At 30.3% G+C, this 11,261-nt stretch overlaps 1 long non-coding RNA gene across 2 annotated transcripts; it reads right to left on the reverse strand.

Moving 5' to 3' along the window:
• Positions 1–7,515: 7,515 nt before the first annotated feature.
• On the reverse strand, positions 7,516–9,608 carry LOC145126266 (uncharacterized). Of its 2 annotated transcripts, XR_013716376.1 has the most exons (6): positions 9,503–9,608; positions 9,312–9,385; positions 9,014–9,142; positions 8,740–8,785; positions 7,676–8,602; positions 7,516–7,582 (listed from the first exon to the last, which is right to left on the reverse strand). It is a non-coding gene; the product is annotated as an uncharacterized LOC145126266 (long non-coding RNA). The 2 variants fall into 2 exon arrangements; XR_013716377.1 differs by lacking the exon at positions 8,740–8,785.
• Between the last annotated feature and the right edge of the window lie 1,653 nt (positions 9,609–11,261).

Consider the following 11,261-nt stretch of genomic DNA (forward strand, 5'->3'; position numbering starts at 1 on the left):
CCCGACTCTAAATCCACAACCAAACAAGGAACAGGAAATGAAGCTAGATCACTTATTCTAAGTCTATATAACTTTAATTATATATAACTATAATATACCCTTAATATTTATAGTTCTACCCTCAATTGTTCTATTGTTTTCACATGTTTGTTATTAGTATATAGTGCCTAAAATACCCCTATAGTATTTTAATCTTTATGTTCTGTTCTAGATTTCTTCTGAATATGTATGGTTGGTAAGTTTTAGACATGTCGTAACATCACTATCACTCCCAAACACATGTTGGTCATATCTCAAATCAATATAGTTGATCATGCTATATTAATCACAGATATGATTACATAACTGCCTAGGTTTGACTCTAATTTCCAACATCCAAATACTTTTAAGTTCTTATGACTGTGATACTGTACTTGTAGGTATGAGTGTTAGTATACTTCTTGTAAAAATGCTTAAATTTTTAAAAAGTGTACTTGTAGTCAGAGCTCTCAGCCCCAAATGTATTTATATTTCGTATATCTATTATGGGTTGATATACTGAGTTCACTATAAACATAGCTCTGATACCAATCTGTCACACCCCCAAACCAAACGGCGGAAACGTCCGGGGGTGGATGACTTCATTTGTAGTATCACAACACATGAATTATAGTAATCAGAGTACAAACAACCACTGTATTTTAAAAAGTATAAGTATTTACATGTGTTTCATCATTGTATACTGAAACCAAATAGTTATACAAAAGAAGAAGACAAGACACAAATAACTCCATCTTCTCAAAAGCTCGGGGATTACCTGTCTACTGGTTCCCTGAGAATACAAGTAATTTGAAAAGAGAGTATCAACATAAAGTTGAGTGAGTGCATAAGTATTTATGTTTGAATGAATGTTTTCTGTTTCTTGAATATGTAAACTGTTCCAGAAAATCCTATATTTTCTGCTGTATATGAAAAGTAGTATTAATTACATAAAATTGTTCTGTTTGTAAACCAATGTTCTGTATTTGTATTCATTTTGTAAACTTGTAACTGAGAGTGTGCTTGGTTTCATCAACTGTTATTGTAATATGTAATGTAATACTGTAAATTGTATCTTGTAAACTAGTACTTTGAACATGTACTTATGTTTAGTTAATTATACACTAACGTATTGTTAATATCATTTATATAAGTTATTATTACCATACTGACTTGATGGCCTGACGCAACGCTATGAATGCGTTGAAAGCTGTTGATAACAACTGTCACTCGTAGGCGTGTATGACTGATTGTAGCCAGCAGTCTGAGTGCGGGGTTGTCAATCCCTGTATAGATCTATACACACATTGTTTCGATCCCCGGCTGGAGATTCTGGTTATAATGTCAGGACTTTAACTATATTGTTAAATGAATTAAACAACCTGTATCAAATAACTCATAAAAGCATATAAACGCTACATGTATAATAGTTATGAAAACCCAATCATTTTGAAATAAATGATTGATAGTGTGTTCTTGAATTAGTATTCTTAACATGTATATCAAAGATGTATACTCTTGATTAGTTTTGAATCAAACCTTTATTCTTGTAAAACAATGTACTTTAGTATACTTAAATCGTGAATTAATGTTCTGTGAATCATAAATTATACCTATTATAATTTATATGTACTTTCTGAATTGATACTGAGTATTCATGAATGCAACCCCTTACTCAACATGTTACAAAGGGTATTTGAAATGAATGAAATAGCATTTATACTATACATATACAAATATATATATATATATATATATATATATATATATATATATATATATATATATATATATAAGTAGAATTTAAATGACACTCAGACAAATAACTAATACTTATAATCCCACATCCAAACAAGGAAAAGGAACCAAAGTGGGTTATCAGTCCTAAGCCTTTTAAATCTTATATATATATATATATATATATATATATATATATATATATATATATATATATATATATATATATATACACAAATATGATTTCTGGGAGAAATATAAGTTTATAAAAACATTTAGAAGAAGTTTAATAATTTGAAATACTTTTGTAGACTTAATGTCATTTTAACATGATCTTTGAAAACCGTTTGCTTTGATGATAACTAAAATCTATTTTAATAAGATATTTGAAACCATTTGTTTATAACACAAAATCTTTGTGTTAGACTTGTATTCCCCCCCCCCCCTAAAATAGTAAAAACTATGAAAATACGGGGGTATGAACTAGCCTGTAGTGAGTGATTCAAATGTAAGATCGATATAGGATGCTAAGTGTCAAGTGAAGTCTCGAGCACAAACGGATCCTATTAAGCATATGATGACACATATATGGATATAATTAGTGTATATAACAACTAATATTGCTAGGGAACAACCTTAGGGACTAGGAAACACTTGGAAAGAAGTGTTACAATCACATGTGATTGTACTAAAGGGGTTTACGGCCACACAAGTGTGTTCATGGCCTTGGTGTTTACGGCCAAGGTGGTTTACGGTCAAGGTGTTTACGGCCATGGTGTTCACGGTCAATGAAGATCTTGAGGAGGGTTTACGGCCAAGGGAGATGCTCATGGCCGTAAACTCTTATTGTTCTTGGGAAATGGTTGTTTTCAAGGGTGTATGTTAAGAGCTTCTATAGGATAACTAGTATATGGAAGATTACTTACGTTTTGAAGCTTGAAGAGGGTGTTCACGGTCCAAGAACTAGTATGTGTTCTTGGTGTTCTTGGTGTAAGTGATGAAGATTTGAAGATCTACCCAAAAGAGATGAAATCATGGATGAAATCATAGGGTTTCACTAGATTAAGCAAGGTACCAACTAACAAAAGGAAGAAACACTTACATATTTGAAGATCAAGATGAAAACTCTTGATGATAGTTGAGAGAAAATCGAGTTTCTTGAGTTGGAAGTGTGAAAAGTGGTGAAAAATGAAGGAATATCGTGTATATGGGAGGAGTTTACGGCCAGCCAAGAGTTTACGGCCGTAATCTCTAGTTTACGGCCGTAAACTCCATGACTTGGAGTTTTCCGGCTTGAATGTTGCACAAAGAACTCTAGCAGATACTTCCTAACACCAAGTCCTTGAATGTACTTGGCTTAGAACACTTAAACAGACCCTTAACAATGCTAAAAGATAGCAGAAACAAGTCTGACTGTGATTGAATTGAATGACTGTATAAGATAGAAATTTCGGGTTGTCACACATACCCACCCCTACTACCACACCGTACCTAGTATCCACTTAACCTACATACGACTTCTCAGTTTGTCTTCTTATCCCACCATTGTGACCGTCGTAAAAGCACCAACATCGGTGCCCCAATCGGCGGAGATCGTGTCCAGAACAACCTTATATATGTTCGCATTAACAACTTCGGAGGCTAGATTTATATATCGAAAAAGAACCGTTGCCGCCACCCCAAAACCACCGCCCAATCCTCCATTCTTTCTCTGATAAACCCATCTGTTATTTGCAAATTTTGAGCACCACTATGTACCTTCTCCGACGTCGTTTAATAGAACCCACCATGTACCTGGAACCACAAGTCACCGTCGCTACCGAAGAAGACGAATCAAAAATGTCGGAGCTCGATTCCGACGTTCTTCAGTGAGAAGGGCGACGACACCTCTAGGGTTTTTGCAGATCTTCAAAAATTGAATGGTTGTGTGTGTATTTGTTTTCAGGTTCATCAGTGTGGTTTCAAATCCATTCGTGTTAATTTCGGGATTTTGTATATGAGAAGGCTAGGGTTTTATAAATTAGGTAATTAATTCTTGTGATTTTACAAATCGTGGAACCATAATGCCACCATCAGATGAGAATATTCTCCATGAAACCCTAGCCACCATGAACATCCCAGATCTGTGTCTGAGGGAGTAGCAGATGAAGAAGAAGGTAGATGAAGAAGCACATTTGCACAATTAATCTTTAATATATATATATATATATATATATATATATATATATATATATATATATATATATATATATATATATATATATATATATATAGTAGTCGTTTACCCGCGTAAAGCGGCGGCGGAGAATAATTTCCAGACGGTGATTAATTTATTTTAGTTAATAGTTTTTTGCAGCTGTAACATTGAACCATAAAACCCATTAAGTATGAGGATGAGATGGGTTAAAAAATCTTTTATAATCGTAAATCTTTTTTTCTTCATCTTGCAAGTATATAACTTTTTATAAACAAAAATTATTCTAAGTTGTTTATTAATGTATTTCATTGATAAATTTTCATTAATTTCTCTCTAATAAATTAATGGTTTTTATGTCACATGTCTTCTTTTCCTTCATTTTGCAACATGGTTTTTTTTTCCTTTTTTTTCCACTTATCATTTTTTGAGTTTTTCATTTTTACATTAAATTTTCAGAAATTAAGGTTATCATTTTATTAATTTGAGAATAAATTCACATATATGTAACAAACTCATTGATTTATTTTTTTTTTCAATTACTTTATAAAATGTTTAATGTTTACATATTGATATTAAACTTTTTATTTGTAATAAACCCGTATAGTACACGGGTCTCACACCTAATTATGAAAATAAAGAAAAAAATTGGTTAAGCGTTCTTAATATACCTTCCATATCTATGTTATTTGTGTTTTAAAATTATATTTATCTCACATGTATTTTAAGTATTAAAAGTATGATTGCTAATGTACATCGGCATATATTCCACTTTCTTTTTTTCCACATTAATGCAATAAATTTGGTAATATGTAATGCAATAAACTTGGTAAAAAAACTACCATGTTCGCTAGTTTTCGAAAATAACTGAATATTTTACTTAAATGTTACATTTTATCTTAAAATATAATTACATGGCTCTTAAAATAGTGGTTTCATTTGGACAAAAAAAATCTATCATATATGATAGAAACCTTCTGTTAAAAATCAAAACTTATGAGGCTAATAATGTAGTCACATCACCTAGTTTAATTTGGTTTATTTTAACTTTAGATGCTAAAAACTTAACTTGCTAAATTTTGAATTTTCAACGAGTTATCCATGTCTGATTTGAAAAATAAAAAATAAGTTATTATTTTTTTCATGAAAAGTAAATTCATATCTGAAAAAAAACGAAAATACAATACTATTTTTTAATTTTCTTCCGATGACACACAAATGGTCAAAAAAATAAAAAGTAAGTTGTTATTTCTATCATATAAAGCAAGTTACAAATAGAAAAAAATTAAAATACCATGATATTTTTTGAATTTTCTGTGGTCAGTCACACGTCACACAGGTGGTAAAATAAAGAGAAATTCTGCTACTTATTCCATAAATAGTAAGTTACTTAAATGAAATTTTTATTGTATTTTTTTAGTTTTCTACCTTGTCATAAAAAATGAAACATAATTTGTTATTTTTGCCATGAAAAGTATGTTGCGGATTCTCAAAATTTTCTACTCAATAAACCACCATCACCCAATTTAAGTTCTTCGTCCCTGCCGTCCAAAACCTAAACCTGTTTAAGCATATGGCACAAACTTCATTAAGAAAAATTATGAAAATTCATGTTTTATAAAAGAGTGTTTTCTTTAATAAGAAAAAAACGGTTAAATAAGAACAATGTTACAAATTGGAAATGAACGTAAAATTGAAAACCAATATGCGAATTCCTTTCTAACGTTCAAAAAGAAAATTTTATGTCGAGATCTACACATATTACCGACAGAAGGTTTTAGATGATAACTTCAAAAGCAGCTGAAATAACAATTGAACATATGTTAGCTTCCACAACATCACCAAAACTTGTGATTACTAAATCTAATTTTAGATTGATAAAACTGCACAAATGGTCCCTGTGGTTAGCTGAAAATTGTCACTTTGGTCCAAAAAAGTTTGGACTAGCATCAGAGGTCCAAACTTTTCATTTTGTTGCGAGTTTGGTCCAGTTTTCTATAAACCTTTTCATAATAACTATTTTGCCATTTTTTTTCTTTTTTCAGTTTTTTTCGTATTTAAATACTTTTTTATTAAAAGAAAAACTAAAAAAGAAAATTTGCATTTTTTATTTTATTTTTATAATATTTTATAACAAAATAAAAAAATGAAATCTCTCTCTCTTTTCTCTCTCTCTCTCTCTCTTTCTCCCCATTAAAGCATTCTACATTCTAGGGTTCGAATTACCCTCTCTTTGCGATTTGATTTTCTCCAATTCCACTCCTTCGTTTAAAATTATGATTGTAGGTAAGGAACGACTGATAATCGATCCTTTTGATTGATCGAACAGGAAAACAATCCTCTCACGGTGGAGAATCGGACTTACACATGTCGCAAGGGGTGACGAGACTGGTTGGAGAGGGTCGGCGGAAACAGCAGCTATAGACGGCGGTGTGCCACAGCAGCGGCGACCTGCTATGGTGGTCGGAGGTTGCTCCGGCAGCCTTCGGCCTCGTTTTTGGTTGGGTTCTGGTCGAAATCAGTGGAGAAATCGAATGAGAGTGGTGTTTGGTGGTGATTTTAAGTCAAGAGGAGGGGGTATAAGGTGGTGGTCGGACTTTCATCAATAGTGGCGAAACAAGAAGGTGAAGATGGTGGCGGTGGGTGGAGATGGCAGCTCCGCTGCTTTAGTCTTCCTATTCCGACGGGTTTGACCGGAGGGAAGGAGGAGGGAAAGGGTTGTGGTTAGTGGGTTGATCGGCGATGGTAGGAGGGTAAATGGGTGGTGGCAGCGGTGATGTTCCGGTGGTCCTTGGTGGTTTTCCGGTGGCACAACTCTAAGACCGGAGGAAGGCAATAAGTGGTGGTGTTTTGAGAGTGTTGGGGTGGAGGTTTATCACAAGACAGTGGGGCGCAAGGCAGATCGGAGGAGGTGTCTGGTGGGTTTCCTTGTCCAAAGTAGTGGTTAAGAGATGGTGGACTTGTCGTGGATAGGTTCAAAAGGAAGAGACAATTGATTCACCTTCTCGTGTATAACCACAGTGGACCGGGAAGAAAAAGGATTCACCAGTCTTTCTTCTTCTAACGAAGTTGACTTGTGTGTGAGAGAGAGAGAGATTTCATTTTTATTTTTTTTATTTTGTTAAAAAATATAAAAATAAACTAAAAAATGCAAATTTTCTTTTTTAGTTTTTCTTATAATAAAAAAAGTATTTAAATAATAAAAAAACTGAAAAAAAAAATAATGGCAAAATAGTCATTATGAAAAAGTTTATAGAAAACTGGACCAAACTCACAACAAAATGAAAAGTTTGGACCTCTGGTGCTAGTCCAAACTTTTTTGGACCAAAGTGACAATTTTCAGCTAACCACAGGGATCATTTGTGCAGTTTTGTCTTTTAGATTTAAAGCAACAAATGAAAGTAACTATTTTTTATTGTATATAGAATTGCACGATTGGTCTAGAAATCCAAATGAATTTCACTTGGCATCAAATAATCACTTATATAGTTAACTTCAAAAGCTTCGTGGATAATTGAAATAACAGGGGTAAAAAAACACAAGAACCTTACTAACAATGATTAGATGTTGTTGTTGCTTTTGATTTGTTGTTGTTTTCAACTACAGGCTTCAGGTTCTATAACCACATAAAACCTAAGATATCACTTGAAAAGACACGAAAATATAAAAAAATGTGATTCAAAAGTAGATATGTATTGGTTTATGGTCAGGTGCAATCAATCATACCTTCGTGTAACAAAGGCATGAACTTGAGCATTTCATATTCCACATAGCACATTCCGATCAAGTGATAACAACTCGAACCACATTAAAAAACATCATCGTTAAGGAAAAAATAAGGGTCGAATACAAAAATTGAGAATATACTTTCATAGTTATCTATTTTAGACATTACAAGTTACAACCATGTTCTATAAAAACCATGTACAAGCTTTTATTTAAAACCATCTCATTTATAAAAACCCCAACATTACCTGATAAACTTGATGGCCACCCCTAGTATCTTTTACTTAAAGAATGATTTTACACTAATGTAATGCCAAACAATCTAAGTAGAATATATTTATAGAGTAACTGGACATATAAAATTAATTCTCGTGTTGGAAAGAAAGTAACTATAACCTCAAAAAACAGAGTTTACCACACAAGTTACTCGGATAAGAATCATAAAATAAAAATAAAAACCTAAGAAAAAACTAATCTTCAATGGAACCACATAAAGCCTTTTAATAATAATAATAATAATAATAATAATAATAATAATAATAAAACCTTTTTGGCGTCTTCCAGGTTAAATGTTCATTGAGTAGTTTGATTGAACAATTGGTGTTCGTATAAATGGCTTTAAAAAGAACATAAAACTTTAAAAGTAAGATTTATAACTAACATGGATCTTATATGGCCTTCATTTCAGCCTGGTTAAATGTTCACTGAGTAGTTTGATTGAACAATTGGTGCTCGTATAAATGGCTTTAAAAAGAACATAAAACTTTAAAAGTAAGATTTATAACTAACATGGATCTTATATGGCCTTCATTTCAGCCTCAACCTCCATAACCAGTTACATCACTATAAGGAAAATAGCCAATTACCTATTTATGATTTCTTGACCTCCGATAATATCTATCAAACTTTTCCATTGTGTATGCATTCCTGCAAAAGATAGGGCTCAGATTTAGGTTCAAAAAACAGTATAGACTGATGAAATTAAATTAACAAAAACCAAACTTAGTATAATAGTACGAAACAGAGTCAAGGGGTTTAAATTGTCAAAATTTTAAATGCTCGACCTTAACATAATGATACTCTTTCGTTTCTACACAAAGTTTTCCAGACCTGCAAATAATTAATATAATGAAGAACAAATCCATATTATTTTAGGATTTTATAAGGTTCTTATAGTTTTTCTTTCATGAAATCTATTAGAATAAGTTTCTCAACTTCATATCCTGTAATATCTTAATGTAGTAAGCAGAAGTTGCCATCATTGATGTTAAAGGAAGCACACATAAGAGTATTCAAAAAATCACTATGAAATGTTTTCTTAAAATATGTTAAGCTTACCTGTAAGACAAATTTATGTCCATTGCTATCTAGTATCGATTACCAGGATGAAGCCTACTTTGATAAGCTTTAAGAGCATGATTCCTTTTGTTGCCATACGCTTCCAAAACATAAATATTCTGCAAAACCCTATAAATAGACATGGATCTGTTGAGCGTGTAAAGCTATTAGATATCATATGATACATATATCAACTGATATATATAATTTCTAATTAGAGTATGATTTAATGTGAAAGAAAGAGAGACATCGATACAGAGAGGAAGAAACAGAATAAGAAAAAAGAATTGAATTTCACCTTTGATAACATCGTAAATCCAAACCAAATTAGAAGAAAATATCCGTCTTTAACCCGCCGATCGTCCATCTCACCTGCAACCAATCAAAACACCAAATCAAAATCATTAAAAGGAAAGAAAATCAAAATTATTTTCCAGAAAAAATCATTGTCTTCGTCCAAGAGAGAGAAAAATGGATTAGGGTTTGTACGGGGAAATAATTCATGGTGGTGGGCTTTGTAGCGAGGAGGGAACAAAGACGCGTCTGATTTGCGATGGGAGGGATATTTGAATCAACATGCAAATATTTGTTGAAGCGTAAATTTTGAATGAACTCGTAATTGAGGGAAGAAGAACATATTAACTTGAGAATTGACCGAGAAATTTAAAGATTAAAAAACATGGTTTAAAATTTAATATTATTTTATTGGTGGTTACTTGTACTATTAGCTTAATGATTTGGATGTCATAAAAAATATTATTATTATATTAAATCTATTTATAGAAATAGTGAGATTTCTTTTATAAAATAGTATATATATATATATATATATATATATATATATATATATATATATATATATATATATATATATATTCTTTTTATAATTGAATATTAAATTGTATAAATAAAGTGTTTTGAATTGTTCTATCAGTCTATCACCATCAATAACACCTGGGTTTTTAAGAAGTTTAGTTTGCCAAAATTTAAGTTTATTGGTGTATCCTTGTATGTATTATTATAATAAATTATCAAATCAATTTTTTTTTAAAAGTCTAAAGAAGACATATCCTTTTTAGACATATGCTTCCTAGGTCCATCACCGATATGGTGTTTCCTATATCTCACCAACATACGCGTTGCAAAGTTATGACAAAAAGGAAAGAAAGAATACTTTTTGGTATAATCCAAATATATATATATATATATATATATATATATATATATATATATATATATATATATATATATATATATATATATATATATATATATATATATATATGTGAGACCACTATATTTTGTGAGATTGTGAGACGTAATCTTACCCACTCATTTTGTAGATAAAAAGAAATATTTTTAAAATACAAAATAACTGAAAATTTTCGAATTTTTTTTTAAATACTAGTTTCGTCATTTTTATATTTCTAAAAAAAAATTACAGTTTTTTTGAAATATCTGTGAAATAATCTAGTACAATATTAGAATATTCTACATATTTGAAAATTTTGGTACAATATTATAATATTCTAACATTCTAAAAATCACATTAGAAATATTTACAGTGTAATATTCTATTAGAATATTTCACATATTTAAAAAAAAACGGTAATTTTTTTTTAATTTTTTTTTATTTTTTTAGGTAAATAAAATGACGAAAATAATAATTAGAAAATGAATTTTCAGATTTTTCCTTTTATTTTGCATTTTAAAATTATTTTTAGATTGCGTCTCACGGTCTCACAAAATTAACAAGGTCTCAAATTAACCTAAACCTATATATATATATATATATATATATATATATATATATATATATATATATATATATATATATATATATTCAATAAAGAACCATTATTAATTAAAAAATTAAAGAATAAATCTTGAACGTAAATAATGTTAAAATGTTATGATGGGCGTCGTAGATTTTTAGAGTAAGTTACAGTTTTGGTTCCTGTGGTTTTGTCAAATTCGCACATTCAGTCCTAGCTTTAAAATTTTGACAAGATGCATCCCTGTTGTTTAAACAAATTGCACTGCACATACTTAATCCATTTAAAAAAAATCATTTTACCCTTACTTTTATATATTTCTTTTTCTTATGTGTGTATATATATATATATATATATATATATATATATATATATATATATATATATATATATATATATTCTTTATTTTTTTATTTTTTTATATTTTGCCGCTTACATTTTATTTTATTTATTTATATTTTTTATGATTTTTA

Source organism: Lactuca virosa, chromosome 7 (genome assembly GCF_052849685.1).
Source record: "Lactuca virosa cultivar CGN04683 chromosome 7, Lactuca_virosa_CGN04683_v6, whole genome shotgun sequence".
Lineage (NCBI taxonomy): Eukaryota > Viridiplantae > Streptophyta > Magnoliopsida > Asterales > Asteraceae > Lactuca > Lactuca virosa.